The sequence below is a fragment of the Heterodontus francisci genome, chromosome 1 (genome assembly GCF_036365525.1).
Source record: "Heterodontus francisci isolate sHetFra1 chromosome 1, sHetFra1.hap1, whole genome shotgun sequence".
Taxonomy (NCBI): Eukaryota; Metazoa; Chordata; class Chondrichthyes; order Heterodontiformes; family Heterodontidae; genus Heterodontus; species Heterodontus francisci.
The window spans coordinates 138,824,259-138,846,402 of NC_090371.1; the positions used below are offsets into that span (position 1 = coordinate 138,824,259).

The 22,144-nt window shown below is 46.0% G+C and overlaps 1 protein-coding gene across 3 annotated transcripts in view; it reads right to left on the reverse strand.

Moving 5' to 3' along the window:
* Positions 1-6,992, reverse strand: part of LOC137372677 (kelch-like protein 5) — a 211,094-nt gene extending 204,102 nt beyond the window's left edge. For all 3 annotated transcript variants that reach the window (XM_068036734.1, XM_068036744.1, XM_068036724.1), the window contains exon 1: positions 6,836-6,992. The gene's annotated coding sequence lies outside the window, so the exon portion shown is untranslated. The remainder of the gene's footprint in view (positions 1-6,835) is intronic.
* Between the last annotated feature and the right edge of the window lie 15,152 nt (positions 6,993-22,144).

Consider the following 22,144-nt stretch of genomic DNA (forward strand, 5'->3'; position numbering starts at 1 on the left):
AAATATCAGAGTTATGTTTGCTACCTTCAAATCCTTGGGAACTGTCCTAGAATATAAGGGGTTCTGGAAGATCAAAACCCGAGGATGCAGGCCACTAGGTCCAGGGGACTCGTCTCCACAAACGATTCTGCAACACATGCTGCAGGGCTGTGTAGTTTCGACTGCTGATCTCTTCCCGCAGGGTTAGCATATGGGTTAGATTAATGATATGCCTCTTTGATAGATGGGCAGCTGGTATGTCATGGCTGGAGTTCATGATTTCTTTAAATTCCTCATTCTTGTGAGATCCTTGGTTCCCCAATATTTTCGAAATATTTGTGTCTTCTACCATGAAGACAGATATAAAGTATTTGTTTAATGTCACTGCCATTTCTTTATTCCTGCTTATAATTTCACCTGTCTCTGACTCTAATGGGCCCACATTTGCTTTCACTAATCGCTTCCTATTTACATAACTATAGAAACATTTACAATCTGTTTTTACGTCTCTTGCTAGTCTACTCTCATATTTTTTCCTTATCAATTTCTTTTTCTTCCTTTGCTGAATTTTAAAATCCTCCCAATCCTCAGGTTTGTTATGCTTTTTAGCAACATTACAAGCTTCTTCCTTTGATGTAATACTAACTTTAACTCCTCTTGTTAGTCATCGTAGGACTTTTTCTGTGGGAATTTTGTGCCTTAAAGGAAGGTATATTTGTTGCAAATTATGGATTAATTTTTTAAAATGCTAGCAATTGCTACATCCTTAATGTAATTTCCCAATCTACCTTAGCCAACTTGGCCCTCATACCTATTATTTGCATTGTTTGGATTTGAAACCCTAGTTTTGGACTTAACTAAATCATTTTCAAACTCAATATAAAATTCTATAATATTATGGTCACTCTTCCCTTGAGGTTCCTTTACTACAAGGTTATTAATTAGCTCTTTCTCATTGCACAATACTAGATCCAAAATAGTCTGTTCTCTAATATAAAAACAAGAAATGCTGGAATCACTCAGCAGGTCTGGCAGCATCTGTGGAAAGAGAAGCAGAGTTAACATTTCGGGTCTGTGACCCTTCATCGGAACTGACAAATATTAGAAAAGTCACAAGTTATAAGCAAGTGAGGTGGGGGTGGGGCAAGAGATAACAAAGGAGATCTAGATTGGACCAGGCCACATAGCTGACCAAAAGGTCACGGAGCAAAGGCAAACAATATGTTAATGGTGTGTTGAAAGACAAAGCATTAGTACAGATTAGGTGTAAATACACTGAATATTGAACAGCAGCAAGTGCAAACCTGAAAAAAAACAGTGGGTAAGCAAACTGAACAAACAAAGATGAAATGAAATAAATGCAAAAAAAAGATTGTAAAAAATGTAAAAAAGAACGTTAAAAAAATGTTTAAAAAAAAGGAAGAAAAAATAACTAAAAATGAAAGTAAAATGGGGGGCTGTCATGCTCTGAAATTATTGAACTCAATGTTCAGTCCGGCAGCCTGTAGTGTGCCTAATCGGTAAATGAGATGCTGTTCCTCGAGCTTGCGTTGATGTTCACTGGAACACTGCAGCAATCCCAGGACAGAGATGTGAGCATGAGAGCAGGGGGGAGTGTTGAAATGGCAAGCAACCGGTGGCTCAGGGTCCTGCTAGCGGACTGAGCGGAGATGTTCCGCAAAGCGGTCACCCAGTCTGCGCTTGGTCTCCCCAATGTAGAGGAGACCACACTGTGAGCAGCGAATACAGTATACTACATTGAAAGAAGTACAAGTAAATCGCTGCTTCACCTGAAAGGAGTGTTTGGGGCCTGGGATAGTGAGGAGAGAGGAGGTAAATGGGCAGGTATTACACCTCCTGCGATTGCAGGGGAAGGTGCCCTGGGACGGGGACAAGGTGGTGGGGGTAATGGAGGAGTGGAGCAGGGTGTCGCGGAGGGAACGATCCCTTCGGAATGCTGACAGGGGAAGGGAGGGGAAGATGCCACTGGTAGTGGCATCACGCTGGAGGTGGCGGAAATGGCGGAGGATGATCCTTTGGATATGGAGGCTGGTGGGGTGAAAAGTGAGGACAAGGGGAACCCTGTCACGGTTCTGGGAGGGAGGGGAAGGGGTGAGGGTAGAGGTGCGGGGAATGGGTCGGACACGGTTGAGGGCCCTGTCAACCACAGTGGGGGGGAAATCCTCGGTTGAGGGAAAAGGAGGTCATATCAGAAGCACCGTCATGGAAGGTAGCATCATCAGAGCAGATGCGTCGGAGACGGAGAAACTGGGATGCGTCTCTGACGCATCTGCTCTGATGATGCTACCTTCCATGACGGTGCTTCTGATATGACCTCCTTTTTCCTCAACCGAGGATTTCCCCCCACTGTGGTTGACAGGGCCCTCAACCGTGTCCGACCCATTCCCCGCACCTCTACCCTCACCCCTTCCCCTCCCTCCCAGAACCGTGACAGGGTTCCCCTTGTCTTCACTTTTCACCACACCAGCCTCCATATCCAAAGGATCATCCTCCGCCATTTCCGCCACCTCCAGCGTGATGCCACTACCAGTGGCATCTTCCCCTCCCTTCCCCTGTCAGCATTCCGGAGGGATCGTTCCCTCCGCGACACCCTGCTCCACTCCTCCATTACCCCCACCACCTTGTCCCCGTCCCAGGGCACCTTCCCCTGCAATCGCAGGAGGTGTAATACCTGCCCATTTACCTCCTCTCTCCTCACTATCCCAGGCCCCAAACACTCCTTTCAGGTGAAGCAGCGATTTACTTGTACTTCTTTCAATGTAGTATACTGTATTCGCTGCTCACAGTGTGGTCTCCTCTACATTGGGGAGACCAAGCGCAGACTGGGTGACCGCTTTGCGGAACATCTCCGCTCAGTCCGCAAGCAGGACACTGAGCTTCCGGTTGCTTGCCATTTCAACACTCCCCCCTGCTCTCATGCTCACATCTCTGTCCTGGGATTGCTGCAGTGTTCCAGTGAACATCAACGCAAGCTCGAGGAACAGGATCTCATCTACCGATTAGGCACACTACAGCCTGCCGGACTGAACATTGAGTTCAATAATTTCAGAGCATGACAGCCCCCCATTTTACTTTCATTTTTAGTTATTTTTTCTTCCTTTTTTTTAAACATTTTTTTAACGTTCTTTTTTACAATCTTTTTTTTGCATTTATTTCATTTCATCTTTGTTTGTTCAGTTTGCTTACCCACTGTTTTTTTTCAGGTTTGCACTTGCTGCTGTTCAATATTCAGTGTATTTACACCTAATCTGTATTAATGCTTTGTCTTTCAACACACCATTAACATATTGTTTGCCTTTGCTCCGTGACCTTTTGGTCAGCTATGTGGCCTGGTCCAATCTAGATCTCCTTTGTTATCTCTTGCCCCACCCCCACCTCACTTGCTTATAACTTGTGACTTTTCTAATATTTGTCAGTTCCGATGAAGGGTCACAGACCCGAAATGTTAACTCTGCTTCTCTTTCCACATATGCTGCCAGACCTGCTGAGTGATTCCAGCATTTCTTGTTTTTATTTCAGATTTCCAGCATCCGCAGTATTTTGCTTTTAGTCTGTTCTCTACTTGGTTCCTTGATATACTGATCTAGAAAAGTGGGAAGATAAGGAAGGTGGTCAAAGGCACTGTTAAAGAGGTTGTTTATAAGGAGGTCTTTGAAGGTGAGGAGCTAATTAAGATGAAAGGATTTAGGGACAGAGCTTAAGTGTGTATAAGGAAGACACGAAAGGTTAGTCACTAATGGTAGAGCAAAAAGGGAGGGGAAACATGCAATAGAAAAGAGTTAAAAAGTAGGGACGTGAGCAGGGATGTAGGGTTGGAGGAGGTAGCAAAGGTAGGGAGGAGGAAAATCATTTATCGAGGAAGATGAGGATGAAGACTTTGAAATAATGCATTGAGGGATGAAAACAGAAGATAGCAAGCATCAGAATGATAGGCGAGCAGGATTTTATGCTGAATAGTATGCAGGTGGTGGCAACCTGGATGAGTTAAATTTTTCTTTGGTGAGGTTTTGGAGCACAGTCAGAAGGTGATAGTTGCACTGATGTAGTAGTGAGGGAAGGCAGGAGGAAAATCACAAAGGGCAGAAAGTCTGGAGGTTACAAAGATGTGAGTGAGAATTTCAGTGGTGGGCGTGTAATGGGGCTGAGATGGGTAACTTTTTGGAGATGGAAGTTGGACTGGGGTTAGGTTTTACAACCAAGAGTTGAGCAAATCACCAAGGTAAAACTGTGCTTTAGCAGGCATCAAGAGAGGAGCATGAATTTGGGGTTTGGCCACAGAATTTCTAGAATGGACCAAAAAGGATTGCTCCAGTAGCCAAAATTAAATTACAAGAAGTTCTACTCACTGACAACTTGATGTTGGACAGGCAGTTTGACAGCATAGTGACAGTCTTGAAATCAAGGGTGGTTAAAAGAGATATGGCTGGCATGTGCATGAAAGCTGTCCCCATGCTTAAAAGATACGTTACCAAGGATAACAGATTGACGAGAAAAAAGACTGCTAAGAATGGGACATGTAGCTCATTTAATATAACAATGTAGGCATAGAAGTAGTCAAGTGTTAACTACATAGGAAAAGACTGGAACAATGTGAGGGCAATGCCATAGTAGACCATGGAGAAGAGATAGTGAAGAAAGATCATATCAAAAATTGAAGGTTATGGAGTGGTTGACAATGGCAAGCTCCAGAATCTTAGAAATATATGGGAGCTAATAGTTTGAGTCAACAGTCAGGTCAAGATAGGGTTTTTGCATTTTAAGAGTTAAATTTTTGTTTGGTGAGGTTTTGGAGAACAGTCAGAAGGTGATAGTTGCACTGATGAAAAAGAGGAACAGAGGGAGTATTTGGTGTCAGTGAGTGTTGGCTGAGGAAGGGTAACTGAGTAAGCAGGATATTTGTGTCATAGAGAGAATGAGTCTGGTCAAAGGTGGATGGAGGTATGGGAGAAGCTATAGAGGTTTGTGAAGTTAGAGCTGAGATATCAGGACTTCAGGAGAGGTGGAGAAAGGCAGACAGAGGTGCTAATGGAGGCTGATAGAGCTGTGACTCGTCTTAATATTGGAAACAAAGAAATCCATTTTAAGCTAGTTGATATTTAGCAGTGGATTTTCTGTCAGGTGGGTTTGAGTTGCGGCCCTCAGATATGAAAGCACGAAGTTGGGTATTAAATGATAGCAGGATCCATTGTGGCTCTGAATAACAGTGGCGCAGTGGTTAGCACCGCAGCCTCACAGCTCCAGGGACCCGGGTTCAATTCTGGGTACTGCCTGTGTGGAGTTTGCAAGTTCTCCCTGTGACCGCATGGGTTTTTGCCAGGTGCTCCAGTTTCCTCCCACAGCCAAAGACTTGCAGGTGATAGGTATATTGGCCATTGTAAATTGCTCCTAGTGTAGGTAGGTGGTAGTGAATATGGGATTACTGTCGGGTTAGTATAAATGGGTGGTTCTTGGTCGGCACAGACTCGGTGGGCCAAAGGGCCTGTTTCAGTGCTGTATCTCTAAATAAATAAAATAAATAATAAAAACAGCATGGATAACAGACGCAGCTGCAGGATACAGGTTGTAATGTATCTTAAGTATGTATCTAATTTTGTACCCAAAGTATTTTAATTCTCTATAACCACACTGAACAAGAATATTTCTTTTTCAGAATGATTATATTTTCCTATATTGAATATTGACTGTTTTGTGCATGCAGTGATATAATTGGTCCTGCACGTGCACTATGATGGACTAAAAACAAAAAATGCTGAAAACACTTAGCAAGTCAGGGCATTCGGAGAGGTGGAGGAAGTTAGAGGTGCTAATGGGAGCTGATGGAACTGTGGCTAGTCTTAATTTTGGAAACAAAGCAATTCATTTTAAGCAGGTTGATATTTAGCAGTGGATTTTCTGTCAGGTGGGCACAAAGTTAATGTTTCAGGTCGATGACGTTTCATGAGAACTAATTCACCAAACTGCTGAGTATTTCCAGCATTTTCTGTTTTTATTTCTGATTTCCAACATCCAGTGTTTTGTTTTTGTCTAGGATTGAACTATTGACACTGCAGCCATCCTGGACTAGGATTAACACTGGACATTGGTTAGGATAGGATTAACGCAGTTACCTCGGAGTGGCAGGCAGAAACTAGTTATCAGTGCACTGTCAATAGCAGAACCCGCTATTTATAATCACCACTTTCGCTAAAGGTATCTATTATTTTTAAACTGAGGCACGATGGTGTTCCACTGTTGAGCTGTTTTAAGTCGTTGGGTGATGGAGGAACTGAAATGTTGAGTGTTCTGGGTTTTGAGGCACTGGTTTGGGGTGTTGGAGCTGTTGGTAGGCACTGGGTTGGGTTGAGGTGCTGGGTTGTTGAGTTATGAGCGTTGAGTTGCAGCACTGGGCTGGGTTGGATTGACGTACTGGTTAAGTTGGGTTGTTGAGTTGCTGCAGCTCTGGGCTGGGCTGAATTACTACAGGGTTGAAGTTCTGGGTTGTTAAGTTGCTGCAATATTGGGTTGTTGAGATAAGAGTGGGTGAGCTGCTGGGCTGTCGGGTGAGGAGCGGGTGAGCTGCTGGGCTGTTGAGTTGCACGTTGTGTTCGTAGCAACGTTCAGGACAGCGCCTCTCGCCCAAAGCGTGAGGTGTCAAGAGTTAGTGACATTTCAGCAGGCGAACCCATTTAAACACACAGGACAGTGACTACGCACTTGAAGCCGAATGTAGCAGGCAGGGGTGCAGAACGTAAGTTTGGATAATACACCCGTTTTAAACGCCCCCAAAGTCAGAATTACTCCCCGCTCCCTATTCCCCTCTTCCGAAGCGTCAGCCGCTGACGTCAGATGTACTCACCGCGCTTACGTCACGCTCCTGGTAACGGCCGTGTGCTGCGGATTCGCCGTTTCCTTTCGAACCGTTTGAAAGTGACTTCCAATCGGCTCTCGCGCCGCTTCAGCCACAACAAACACTCAGGAAGGTCCCGCTCCCGCGCTTCACTTCCGCCCCTGCTGCTCTGCTGACGTGACTGAGTCGCCCCGGTTCGCGCGCCTGCGCAATCGGCAGAAAGTGGAGGTGGATGTGCAGTTTTTCCATTAACTGTTAAGGTACAGCAGTAGATGTCCCAAGATTCACTCAGCTCATTTTAGACACAACCTATTTTCATATGTCTACTCAAAAAACACATTGCTCCATATTTTTAAATACGTCAAAACAGAAATACATCAGTACTACTCCCAACTATTCCGAAACCCTCATCCTGCCGTTGAGTTGGTACCTCTGGAGCTGACTGATTCAACGCTGTGCTGACTGGCCTCCCATCTTTCACGCCACATAAACTTGAGTCATTTACAGCACAGAAGGAGGCCATTTGGCCCATCGAGTCCATGCTGGCTCTCCAGAACTATGCTGTCAGTCCCACTTCCCGGCTCGATCCCTGTTGCCCTGCAAGTCTCTTTTTCTCAGATGGCCATCTAACTTCTTGAAGTCAGTGATTGTCTCTGCTTCCAGCAAGTTCCAGGTCATTATTACCTGCTGCGTAAAAAAGTGCTTCCTCATATTCCCCCTCCATCTTTTGCCCAAAACTTTCAACCTGTGACCCCTAGTCCAAGTACTATAAGTTAATGGGAACAATTTTTCCTTGTCTAACTTTTCTAAGCCTGTCATAATCTGTGGGCCATCAGCAGCAGCAAAATTGTACTCAAGCACAATCTGTAACCTTATAGCCCAGCATATCCCCCACTCTACCATTACCAACAAGCCAGGAGACCAACCCTGGTTCAAGGAAGAGTGCAGGAAGGCATGCCAGGAGCAGTACCGGGCATTCCTCAAAATGAGGTGTCAACCTTGTGAAGCTACAAGCCAGGACCACTTGCATGCCAAACTATATAAGCAGCATGCAATACACAAAGAGAAACGATCCCACAACCAACAGATCAGATCTAAGCTCTGCAGTCCTGCCACATCCAGCCGTGAATGGTGGTGGACAATTAAACAACTAACTGGAGGAGGTGGCTCCACAAAAATCCCCATCTTCAATGATGGGGGAGCCTAGTACATCAGTGTGAAATATAAGGGTGAAGCATTTGCAGCAATCTTCAGCCAGAAGTGCCGAGTTGATGATCCATCTCGGCCCCCTCTTGAAGTCCCCAGCATCACAGATGCCATTTTTCACCCAATTCGATTCACTCAGCGTGATATCAAGAAATGACTGAAGGCACTGGATACTGCAAAGGCTATGGGCCCTGACAACATTCGGGCAACAGTACTGAAGACCTGTGCTCCAGAACTTGCCACACCCCTAGCCAAGATGTTCCAGTACAGCTACAACACTGGTATCTACCCGGCAATGTGGAAAATTGCCCAGGTCTGTCCTGTATACAGAAAGCAGGACAAGTCCAACCCGGCCAATTACCGCCCCATCAGTCTACTCTCAATCATCAGTAAAGTGATGGAAGGTGTCGTCGACAGTGCTATCAAGCGGCAATTGCTTAGCTATTGCTCAGTGACGCTCAGTTTGGGTTCTACCAGGGCCATTGAGCTCCTGACCTCATTACAGTCTTGGTTCAAACATAGACTAAAGAGCTGAACTCAAGAGATGAGGTGAGAGTGACTGCCCTTGACATCAAGGCAGCATTTGACCAAGTATGGCATCAAGAAGCCCGAGCAAAACTGAAGGGGGACAACTGTCCGCTAGTTGGAGTCATAGCTAGCACAAAGGAAGATGGTTGTGATTGTTGGAGGTCAATCATCTGAGCTCCAGGACATCACTGCAGGAGTTCCTCAGGGTAGTGTCCTAGGCCCAACCATCTTCAACTGTTTCATCAATGATCTTGCTTCAATCATAAGGTCAGAAGTGGGGATGTTCACTGATAATTGTACAATGTTCAGCACCATTCGCGACTCCTCAGATACTGAAGCAGTCCGTGTCGAAATGCAGCAAGACCTGGACAATATCCAGGCTTGGGCTGATAAGTGGCAAGTAACATTCACGCCACACAAGTGCCAAGCAATGACCATCTCCAACAAGACGGAATCTAAGCATCTCTACTTGACATTCAATGGCATTACGATCGCTGAATCCCCCACGATCAATATCCTGGGGGTTACCATTGACCCCAGAAACTAAACTGGACTAGCCATATAAATACTGTGGCTACCAGAGCAGATCAGAGGCTAGAAATCCTGCAGTGTTTAACTCACCTCCTGACTCCCCGAAGCCTGTTCACCATCTACAAGGCACAAATCAGGAGTGTGATGGAATACTCTCCTCTTGCCTGGATAGATGCAGCTCCAACAACACTAAAGAAGCTCGACACCATTCAGGACAAAGCATCCCGCTTGATTCGCACACCATCCACAAACATTCATTCCCTCCACCACCGACGCACAGTAGCAGCAGTGTGTACCATCTACAAGATGCACTGCAGCAACGCACCAAGGCTTCTTAGACAGCGCCTTCCAAACCCGCGACCTCTACCACCTAGAAGGACAAGGGCAGCACACGGTTGGGAACACCAACAGCTGCAAGTTCACCTCCAAGCCACACACCATTCTGACTTGGAACTATATCGCCATTCCTTCACTGTTGCTGGGTCAAAATCCTGCAACTCCCTTCCTAACAGTACTGTGGGTGTTCCTACCCCACATGAACTGCAGAGGTTGAAGAAGGCAGCTCACCAACACCTTCTCAAGGGCAGTTCGGGATGGGCAACAAATGCTGGCCTAGCCAGCGACACCCACATCCCATGAATGGATTTAAAAAAGCACCTGTTAGCACTCCCCTCAATCTCCGTTGTTCTAAGGAGAACAAACACATTTTTTCCAACCTAACCTCGTAACTAAAATCCTCCATTCCTGGAACCATTCTGGTGAATTAAAAGCAAAATACTGCAGATGCTGGAAATCTGAAATAAAACCAAAAAGTGCTGGAAATACTCAATAGGTCTGGCAGCATCTGTGGAGAGAGAAGCAAAGTTAACGTTTCAGGTCTGTGACCTTTCATCAGAACTGGTTCTGGTAAATCTCTACTGCACCCTCTCAAGGACCCTCACATTGAGCTCATCCAAAACTGCTGCCCGTATCCTGACTTACACCATGTGCCTTCAGGCCTCTGCATGTGAACATGGACTGCTTCATTATCTGAGGAGTTGCAAATGGTACTGAACACTATGCAATCATCATTGAATATCCCCACTTCTGACCTTATAATCGAGGGAAGGTCATTCATGAAGCAGCTGAAGATGGTTGGGTCTAGCACAGCTGAGATGATTGGCCTTCAACAACTACAACTATCTTTCTTTGTCCGAGGTATGACTCCAACCAGTTGAGAGTGTTCCCCCGATTCCCATTCACCTCAATTTTGCTCGGGCTCGCTGATGCTACACTCAGTTAAATGTTGCCTTGAAGTGAAGGGCAGTCACCAACATGTTGCACCATGGACATTTGACAAAATTTTTGACTCAGCCATGGATATGGGGACAATTAATCTGTATATAACGTGTATATAGCCAACCTAATGCCATCAAATCACAGTCCAGTTGGTAATGAGAAGCTTTTTATGTTGTTTGTGCAACATAAATGAGATGCGCGAAGTTCAGATGATTGAAGATCTCAAACAGATTTATTAAACAGCTAAACTATTATACAGTGCAGAGCTAACTATTTACAGGACCTGTCTCTTGTTGCTACAGTTATAATGAGGCTGGCATGTAGACACATGACTGCATCTTCAGCCCATTAGCATACTAAGATCATAAAGAAACATCATTCTTAAAGGCAATCACACAACAAAGATAAGTCTTGTATGCTAAAAGTAAAAATCCATAAATTTAGATAACATCAAAATTATTTACAAAGGTATAGAGATTATGAACTTTACAAATATAGAGGCTTAGGAGTCCAAAACACATTTCTCCCTGTTTAGTGAGATACCTGGCATTGTTTTTGTTTGCAAAAATAGTCAATGTCTGCCACACACTTGATGTAGCGATGCGGAGAATCTGGATAGATGTCCATCTGTCATGAGTGATCTTGATCTCTTCCACTCCCCTCTCGATCTCTCTGTCTCTCTCTGAGTCCAAGGCCAGAACTTTACATTGGGCGGGAGGTCCCGCCCACTGGCCGAAAAGTTGGTGGTGAGCCCATCTCCACCGGGCCTGGGGAGCCAGGCCAAGATTTATCACTCCCCAGGCCCTTAATTGGCCTTGGGCAGGACTTCCACCTTGTTGAGGCAAGAAGTGCCAACTAATGGAGCTGCCGGCCAATCAGTAGGCCAGCAGCTCTTAGTCCCAGCAGCACCACCGGGAGCGGTGGCCACTGCTGGAACTACACACAGCTAACGGAAGCAAGAGGAAGGTCAGCCCTGGACCTAAGCTAAGTTTTTGGGGCCTCGCCGGGGGCAATGAGTCGGGCCGCAGCGTGGCAAGGGGGGTTGGTTGAGGGGGTGGGGGCGTATTGTGCGTTGGGGGCGGTCGGGGCTTCGGGGATGGCCCTCCATGGGGCACAGGGTGCCCAATCAGGAGGGCACCCCTCTCAGCCCACAAGAAGGCGGCCTGGTTTTACCAGGAGGGGTTCTTGGGGCCATTGCCATCCAAGGGTAAAATACCTATGGAGGCTGGAGGAGGCCCTTAGGTGGCAGTTAATTAGCCACTTAAGGGCCTTTATTGGCCTGGGGTGGCGGACTGTTTCTCGTTGCCGTCACTCCTCAAAATTGCAGCGTGTGCAGGAGGGTGTCGGGAACGGACGCCACCCCAGCACCAACCCCCCCCCCACCTGCCACAATTTTATGCACCCCCTGCCGTCACCAGCCCGCTCGTTGGGGGGCCATAAAATTCCAGCCCATCTCTCATCCCTCTCTCTATCTTTCCTCCCTTTAGTGCCTACTTCTCACCCCTCCCTCCCACTCTCCACCTGCTCTCTCTCCCCCCTCACTCTCGCCCTTTTCGCTCTCTCTCTCTCCCCCCTCTCTAACTCTTCCCCCATGCTCTATCTCCTCTCTTTCTCTCTCCCTCTCTCCCCTCTGTCTCCCTCTCCCGCCTCTCTCTTTCCTCTCTCTCTCTCTCTCTTCCCCCCTCTCTCTCTGCCCTTTCTCTCCCCCCTCTCTCTCTCCCCTGTCTCTGTCTCTTTCTCTCCTGTCCCTCTCTCTCTCTCCCCCTGTCTCTCTCTCTCTCCCCCTTCTCTCTCTCTCTCTGACCGTTACTGAGAGTGGGAACAACAGTTTCTGAACTTCGGACAGATTCAGGGTTTTCAAGAGGGCTTTTGAAAAAAAATTCAGAAAAAAAAAAATTAGCCGTGTAGTTGATAGTGAAGAGGATAGCTGTAGACCCCAGAATGATATCAGTGGTTTGGTTGAGTGGGCAGAAAAGTGGCAAATGGAATTCAATCCAGATAAGTGTGAGGTAATGCATTTGGGAGGGCAAACAAAGCGAGGGACTACGCAATAAACGGGAGGATATTGAGAGGGGTGGAAGAAGTGAGAGACCTTGGAGTGGGAGTGCATGTCCACAGGTCCTGAAGGTGGCAGGACAGGTACAGAGAGTGGTGAAGAAGGCATATGGAATACTTTCCTTTATTGGCTGAGGTATAGAATACAAAAGCAGGGATGTTATGCTGTAACTGTATAAAACGCTGGTTAGGCCACAGCTGGAAAATTGCATACAGTATCTGGTCAACACAATACAAGAAGGACATAATTGCTCTGGAGAGAGTACAGAAGAGAGTTACAAGAATGTTGCCAGGGCTTGAAAGTTGCAGCTGTGAGGAAAGATTGGATAGGCTAAGGTTGTTTTCCTTAGAACAGAGGAGGCTAAGGGGTGACTTAATTGAGGTGTACAAAATTATGAGGGGCCTGGATAGAGTAGACAGGAAGAACCTGTTTCCCTAGCAGAGAGGTCAGTTACCGGGGGCACAGATTTAAGGTAATTGGGAAAAGGATTAGAGGGGACATGAGGAAAAACGTTTTCACCCAGAAGCTGGTGGGTGTCTGGAATTCACTGCCCAGATCGGTTGTGGAGGCAGAAACCCTCAACTCAATTAAAAGGTACCTGGACCTGCACCTGAAGTGGTGTAACCTGCAAGGCTACAGACCAGGTGCTGGAAGGTGGGATTAGATTGGGTGGCTAGATTTTTCAGCCAGCGCAGACACGATGGGCTGAATGACCTCCTTCTGTGCCATAACTTTTCTATGGTTCTATGTCACTGCACTAGTAATCCAGAGGTCCAGGCTAATGCCCTGGGGAATGGGTTCAAATCACACCATGGTAGCTAGTAGAATATAAATTCAATTAATTAATAAAAAAGCTGGAATTGAAAGTTAATCTCAGTCATGGTGCTATGAAACCATCATCGATTTTTGTAAAACCCATCTGGTTCTCTAATATTCTTTTGGAAAGGAACTCTGCCATCCTCATCTGGTCTGGCCTACATGTGACTGTTAACTCTTGACTGCCCTCTGAAATGGCCTAGCACACCACTTGGTTGTGAAAGGCAATTAGGAGTGGGCAACAAATGCTGGATTTGCCAGCGACACCTACATCCCATGAAAGAATTTTTAAAAAATCACGTGGAGTAAACTGAATTGTCTGAAAACTGGCATCTGTAATGCTGGAGACCTCAGGAGGAGGCCAAGATGGATCATCCACTAGGCACTTCTGAAGCTGATTGCAAATGCACTGATGTTCTGGGCTCCCCCATCATTGAGGATGGGAGTGTTTGTGGAGCCTCCTCCTCCGGTTAGTTGTTTAATTGTCCACCACCATTCATGACTGGATGTGGCAGGACTGCAGAGCTTTGATCTGATCAGTAGTTGTGGGATCGATTAGCTCTGTCTATTGCATGCTGCCTTCACTGTTTAGTATGCATGTAGTCCTGTGTTGTAGCTTCACCAGATTTGCCCTTCATTTTTAGGTATGCCTGGTGCTTCTCCTGGCATACTCCCCTGCATTCCTCATTGAACCTGGGTTGATCCCTTGGCTTGATGGTAAAGATGGAGTGAGGGATATGGTGGGCCATGAGGTTACAAATTGTGGTTGAATACAATTCTGCTGCTTCTGATGGCCCACAGTGCCTCATGGAAACTCAGTTTTGAGCTGCTAGATCTGTTCTGAATCTATCCCATTTAGCATGGTGGTATTGCCACACAGCACAATGACAGTACCCTCAGTGTGAAGTCTGGTCTTCGTCTTCACAAGGACTGTGCGATGGTAACTCTACCAATACTGTCATGGGCAGATGCATCTGTGACAGGTAGGTTGATGGGTGTGAGGTGAAGTAGATTTTTCCCTGTTGTTGGTTCCTTCGCCACCTGCTGCAGACCCAGTCTGGCAGCTATGTCCTTTAGGTCTCGGCCTGCTCAGTCAGTAGTATTGCTACCGAGCCACTGTTGGTGATCAGCATTGAAGTCCCCCATCCAGAGAATATTATGTGACGTTGCTACCCTCAGCATTTCTTCCAAGTGGTGTTCAACATGGAGGAGTATTGATTCATCAGCTGAGGAAGAGTGGCAGGTGGTAATCAGCAGGAGATTTCCTCGCCCATGTTTGACCTGATGCCATGGGACTTCCTGGGGTCTGAAGTCAATGTTGAGGACTCCCAGACAACTCCCTCCTGATTTTATACCACTGTGTCACCACCTCTGGTGGATCTGTCCTTTTGGTGGGACAGGACATACCCAAGAATGGCGTTAAAGGAGTCTGGGACATAGGCTGTAAGATGAGAGTGATTGCTCTCGATATCAAGGCAGCATTTGACCAAGTGTGGTATCAAGGAGCCCTAGCCAAATTGAAGTCAATGGGAATCAGGGGGAAAACTTTCCACTGGTCAGAGTCATACCTAACACAAAGGAAGATGGTTGTGGTTGTTGGAGGCCAATCATCCCAGATCCAGGACATTGCTGCAGGAGTCCCTCAGGGTAGTGGCTTAGGCCCAACCATCTTCAGCTATTTCATCAATGACCTTCCCTCCATCAGTCATAAGGTCAGAAGTGCGGATGTTCGCTGATGTTTGCACAATGTTCAGCACCATTCGCAACTCCTAAGCTACTGAAGCAGCCCCTATCCAGAGGCAGCAAGACCTGGACAAAATCCAGGTTTGGACTGATTAAGTGGCAAGTTACATACACGTCATACAAGTGCCAGGCAATGACCATTTCAAATAAGAGAGAATCTAACCATCTTCCCTTGACAATCAATGGCATTACGATCACTGAATCCCCCACTGTCATCATCCAGGGGTTACCATTGACCAGAAACTGAACTGGAGTAGCCGTATAAATTCTGTGGCTACAAGGGCAGGTCAGAGGCTAGGAATCCTGTGGCGAGTAACCAACCCCCTGACTCCCCAAAGCCTATCCACCATCTACAAGGCACAAGTCAGGAGAGTACTGGAATACTCTCCACTTGCCTGGATGGGGGCAGCTCCAACAATACTCAAGAAGCTCAACACCATCCAGGACAAAGCAGCCCGCTTGACTGGCACCCCATCGACAAACATTCACTCCTTCCACCACCGACGCACAGTGGCAGCAGTGTGTACTGTGATGGAATCCCCATATGCCAAATGGAAATATTAATTTCATCATATGGAACTTTGCCTGAGACTTTTACTGGACATTATTACAAATAACATCTTTAAAAAAGCAGAACAGAGCAGCTAAGATGGCCACACATAATTTGCATATGAGAAGCCAATGGCCGTCTGGAGACAGAGGCCCAGTCTAGCCAGAACAATGGGGGTGCTCTCTGATTAAATTATCTAGAATGGTTTTGTCAAAAGCCATTGACACCCATTGAATTTGAAAGAGCCAACCGCCGCACCCCCCCCGCCCCCCCACTCACCCCACAAAGTATGTTTGAACACCTTGAGGAAAGCCTTCAATCTCAAAGAACATTCCGGAAGACTTTGACTCAAAAAGAAAGAGGTTGGCACAACACATGACTGCTTGTGCAACTCTGGGAGTTTGTGAATTGTGCCTCAAAAGGCAGACAGTAACTGAAATCCAGGGAAGGAACATCTCCTCTCTCCCTCTCTCCAGTAAAGTTCCAACGAAGTCTCAGCTGCAAACCTACAGCCCAGCACAGCCAACAACCAAGCAGGCATGGATAAAGCCCCTCTTCTGCCTTCCAGAACCAGAGAAGCAAGGCTGCTTTGTGCACGTGGCCCAGTGAGGACTTCAGGACTACAATTTCAACTAAGGACTCTGGGACTAAACTTCAGTATTTAAGCCTGTCCACCATCTACAAGGCACAAGTCAGGAGTATGATAGAATACTCTCCACTTGCCTCAACAACACTCAAGAAGCTCGACACCATCCAGGACAAAACAACCTGCTTGACTGGCACCCCATTCACAACCTTACACATTCACTCCCTCCACTACTGTGCACAGTGGCAGCAGTGTGTACCATTTAAAAGATGCACTGCAGCAACTCACCATGCCTCCTTTGACAGCAACTTCCAAACCCGCGACCTCTTCCAACTAAAAGGACAAGGGCAGCAGACACAAGAGGACACCACTATCTGCAAGTTCCCTCCAAGCCACACACCATCCTGACTTGGAACTATATCACCATTCCTACACTGTTGGTGTATTAAAATCCTGGAACTCCCTCCCTAATAGCACTGTGGGTGTACCCACACCAGATGGACTGCAGCGGCTCAAGAAGGCAGCTCACCACCATCTTCTCAAGGGCAATTAGGGATGGGCAACAAATGCTGGCCCCGCCAGTGACACCCACATCCCATGAAATGAATAAAAAATGGTTTTGTGAGTATGACTATATCAGGCTGTTTTTGACAAGACTAGGACAACTCTCCCAATTTTGACACAAATCCCCTGATGTTGGTAAGGAGGACATTGCAGGGTAAACTGGGCAGGATGTGCCATTGTCATTTCTGGCACCTTGGTCAATGCCAGGTGGTCCATCCAGTTTTTTTGGTACAACTGATTAGCTAGGCCTTTTCAGAGGGCAGTTAAGAGTCAACCACATTGTTGTGGAACTAGAGTCACGTGTATGTCAGACTGGTAAGTATGGTGTTAAAGGGCATGAGTGAACCCAATGGGTTTTTGCAACATTGCAGTAGTTTCATGGTCATCATTACTGAGCCTAACTTTTAATTCCAGATTTATTGATTAATTGAATTTAAATTCCACCAGCTGCTATGATGGGATTTGAACTCCTGTCCCTGGAACATTAGTGCTGTCCCTGGAACATTAGTCAGGGCCTCTGCATTATTAGTACAGAAATATTACCACTACACCATCGCCCCTTCCTGTTGTGCATTTGCTGAAATGTTGCGTGCACCTCAGTCTAAATTATGATTAGCTATGTCCCCTGGCATTTTCCATGTAACTACATGCCATTTTCCTACATTCAATGCTGTTTTTGCGTTGTCCACTGTTGGTTTGCTTATACTTGTTTTCCAGGTTGGTATATATGGAATCTCTTGATTACTTAAGCACCAGCACTTTTTAATCTTCCCCTTTCTCCTCTCGGAATTACACTGACATTGTCCCAACTTGTTTCATTCAAAATCCTTCTAGCTATCAGCCAGAAGAACATTATTATCACAACAGCCTATTTGGAATTAAGACTAGTCTCCAGAGTTGATCAACTGTATACACGGTGTCCTAATATGTCAATTGTCAATATGATGAAATGGATGTGCTTGAATGTTTCATGGACTTCGTTTCAGGTGATGAACTTTAGTTATGATTGTAATTAGTCACAAAAAACAATCATTATAATGTAGTAAGATTTTGTAGAATGAAACTGCAGTGTAGATAGAGTGGATTAACTTCACACACTCGTGGCCTATAACAATTATAGTTCTTTAATTAACGAAATGGAGCAGCTTTCATTGTGTGTACATGAGGGAGGGAAGTTGCTATTCTAACTCCCCTGGTCATTTTTCATCTTTAAAGATTTTGTGTAAATTGTCAGAGTTACCTGTCTTTCCCGTTAAAATATTAATCGTCTTCCTTTCCAGATGCCTTGAACTGTGCTGCAATTAATATTCTTTGTCCTCCTTGTCTCGGGAGACAATGGGTAAGCGCCTGCAGGTGGTCAGTGGTTTGTGGAGCAGCGCCTGCAGTGGCGATAAAGGCCAATACTAGAGTGACAGACTCTTCCACAGGTGCTGCAGATAAAATTGGTTGTCAGGGCCGTTTCGCAGTTGGCTCTTCCCTTGCGCTTCTGTCTTTTTTGCTGTCAACTGCTAAGTCTCTTCGACTCGCCACACTTTAGCCCCACCTTTATGGTTGCCCGCCAGCTCTGGCGATCGCTGGCAACTGACTCCCACGACTTGTGATCAATGTCACAGGACTTCATGTCGCGTTTGCAGACATCTTTAAAGCAGAGACATGGACGGCCGGTGGGTCTGATACCAGTGGCGAGCTTGCTGTACAACGTGTCCTTGGGGATCCTGCCATCTTCCATGCGGCTCACATGGCCAAGCCATCTCAAGCGCCGCTGACTCAGTAGTGTGTATAAGCTGGGGATGTTGGCCACCTCGAGGACTTCTGTGTTGGAGATACGGTCCTGCCACCTGATGCCAAGTATTCTCCGGAGGCAGCGAAGATGGAATGAATTGAGACGTCGCTCTTGGCTGACATACGTTGTCCAGGCCTCGTTGCCGTAGAGCAAGGTACTGAGGACACAGGCTTGATACACTCGGACTTTTGTGCTCCGTGTCAGCGCGCCATTTTCCCACACTCTGTTGGCCAGTCTGGACATAGCAGTGGAAGCCTTTCCCACGCGCTTGTTGATTTCTGCATCTAGAGACAGGTTACTGGTGATAGTTGAGCCTAGGTAGGTGAACTCCTGAACCACTTCCAGAGCGTGGCCGCCGATATTGATGGATGGAGCATTACTGATGTCCTGTCCCATGATGTTTGTTTTCTTGAGGCTGATGGTTAGGCCAAATTCGTTGCAATCTGTCGATGAGATTCTGCAGACACTCTTCAGTGTGAGATGTTAATGCAGCATCGTCAGCAAAGAGAAGTTCCCTGATGAGGACTTTCCATACTTTGGTCTTTGCTCTTAGACGGGCAAGGTTGAACAACCTGCCCCCTGATCTTGCGCAGAGGAAAATTCCTTCCTCTGAAGACATGAACGCATGTGAGAGCAGCAGGGAGAAGAAAATCCCAAACAGTGTAGGTGCGAGAACACAGCCCTGTTTCACGCCACTCAGGATAGGAAAGGGGTCTGATGAGGTGCCGCTATGCTGAATTGTGCCTTTCATATTGTCATGGAATGAGGTGATGATACTTAGTAGCTTTGGTGGACATCCGATCTTTTCTAGTAGTCTGAAGAGACCACGTCTGCTGACGAGGTCCAAGGCTTTGGTGCGATCAATGAAAGCAACGTAGAGGGGCATCTGTTGTTCGCGGCATTTCTCCTGTAGCTGACGAAGGGAGAACAGCATGTCAATGGTGGATCTCTCTGCTCGAAAGCCACACTGTGCCTCAGGGTAGACACGCTCGGCCAGCTTCTGGAGCCTGTTTAAAGCCACTCGAGCGAAGACTTTCCCCACTATGCTGAGCAGGGAGATTCCACGGTAGTTGTTGCAGTCACCGCAGTCACCTTTGTTTTTATAGAGGGTGATGATATTGGCATCGCGCATGTCCTGTGGTACTGCTCCCTCATCCCAGCACAGGCAAAGCAGTTCATAGAGTGCTGAGAGTATAGCAGGCTTAGCACTCTTGATTATTTCAGGGGTAATGCCGTCCTTCCCAGGGGCTTTTCCGCTGGCGAGAGAATCAATGGCATTACTGAGTTCCGATTTTGTTGGCTGTACGTCCAACTCATCCATAACTGGCAGAGGCTGGGCTGCATTGAGGGCAGTCTCAGTGACAACATTCTCCCTGGAGTACAGTTCTAGGTAGTGCTCAACCCAGCGGTCCATTTGCTTGCGTTGGTCAGTGATTGTGTCCCCTGATTTATATTTGAGGGGGGCGATCTTCTTGATGGTTGGCCCAAAAGCTCTCTTAATGCCATCATACATTCCTCTGATGTTTCCGGTGTCTGAGGCCAGCTGAATATGACTGCATAGGTGTTGCCAGTAGTCATCAATTAATATTATGGGTTACTAATCAGTCTAATTTTTAAGAGCTTCAGTTGGTTTACTGTGTTAAATTATTTGACAGCTAGGTGACCTTTTGTTAGACTAATCTGTTTCAAAATGCACAAGAGCTCGCTCAGATGACAGTGTTTATTAAGCAGCTGCATTACAAGTGAAAGCTTCAATGTCAAAGCTATTAGCTATGTCTTTTAATGTTTTGCTCCGGGTGCTGCAAATTTATGTATGAACATTACACCCTAGAAATTCGATCATGTCTGGAAACGGGGGCACAAGCCCTGATAGTGTTCACTTAAGAAACCCGTAATATTCATACTGTCTGCTCGTTGTAATCATGCAGGCTTACAGCCAGAGCTACACATGCCATGGCATATATGGGGTGTGTCTCTATAATACCTCTTTAAATGCATTCTGGCTGTAGAAGGAAGGAAACACTTACTAATACAAAAATGGCTGCAGCAAAATCTGAGGGGGGCCCCAAGGTTGTCTGATGCTGTCTTGGAGGCCTTGGTGTAGAAATGTATAGGAAGAGAGAGATCAGTTCATTCCAGGATGCAGGAAGCTATCCCGGCATAAGAACATAAGAAATAGGAGCAGCAGTAGGCCATTTGGCCCTTCGAGCTTGCTCCACCATTCAATAAGATCATGGCTGATCTTCAGCTTATCTCCACCTTCCTGCAGTATCCCAAATTCCTTAATTCCCGTAGTACCCAAAAATCTATCGACATCAATCCCCCATGATTACCTTTATTACATGCAATTCTAATTTCTTAATTTATGCTCTGCCCTGCACTATAAATTCTTTTATGGGACAAATAAACAGCTCTCACCTATGTTTTCTGCCCCTTGCTGTTTCTTAGCTCCACCCAAGCTGATTCTACTTGATTTTCTGAGTTAAGATAATTTCTCTGTACTGTCTTTATCTTATCATTTTTGCCTATCTCTTCAAAAAAATAAGTCTCCTGGACTATTTAGTTCCCAATTGTTACAAGTACTTCCATTTTTTTGTTAAATTTTTTTGAGGACTTGGGTTTTAAAATTGAAAAGGATTCCATCGATGCTGGACTTTGCGTTCTGTTTAAAAAAGAGGTCATTGGAAGGTCCACTGAACTTGGTTTGAAAACAACCAATTACTGGAGGAATCAAGGAGTGCTAAAAGCAAGCCCTTATTGGAAGTCACCTATCTTCAGATAATTACCCAAGAGGGGCTTTATGACTTGGGAAATGATGTTTACAAAGAAGTGACAGGTCAAGATTTATAGAGATCAGGAGGCTTGACTCTTGTGACATTGTTTTTTGTTTCGTTTGGACAGTGAGTTGGGGGTGTGGACAGTGTTAAAAAGACAGTTGGAGAAAATTTGCCAAGGGAGCAAACCCCAACTCAGCTTGTTTCATCTCTTCAAAAAGCCTGCCTACTTTTCCATCTCTTTAAGAAGCCCTGAGAAACAAGTATAAGAAGCAGACTGAAACTGTTGCTGCATTTCTCCTGAAAGGCATGCAAAACTGATCCTCCGTGTCACCTGAAAATACATCGACACGTATTTGGGACACCAAACCAAAACAAAAGACGTCTAACATTTTTCCATATCTTCTCTTTTCTCTTCAAGAATTAACAAGTATTTGGCCAAAGTTTTTTTTTTGTAATGGAGCTCTAAAGAGAAAATCTCTATTTTTTCGGTTAACCAGTGTATGTGTGTATGTATATGTGTGTGCATGTGAGAGGTTAAGGTAAAAGGGAACTTTCATATTTCACTCTGTGTGTTAATGCTTTGCTTCATTACTGGTTATGTCTTGTTTTATAATAAGCTGATAAAATTTGTTGTTTATTAAAGAAACCTGGTTGGTGTATTTTATTCTGGGATAAATATAGAGTCTTTGATTGATTGTATTGGTAACTGGGAAAAGAATTTAAATATATATTGTGACCTATGGAGAAGTGGAACTGGAAAAACACTGCACTCCTCCTGCCTCAGTTGTAACACCAACTTTGGTCACTTTGCAACTACGGCCGGAATTTTACCCCCCCCCCCCTCCCCCCCTCCACCCACCACGCTCCTGGCGATGGGCGAGGAAGCGGCGGGGGGTCGGG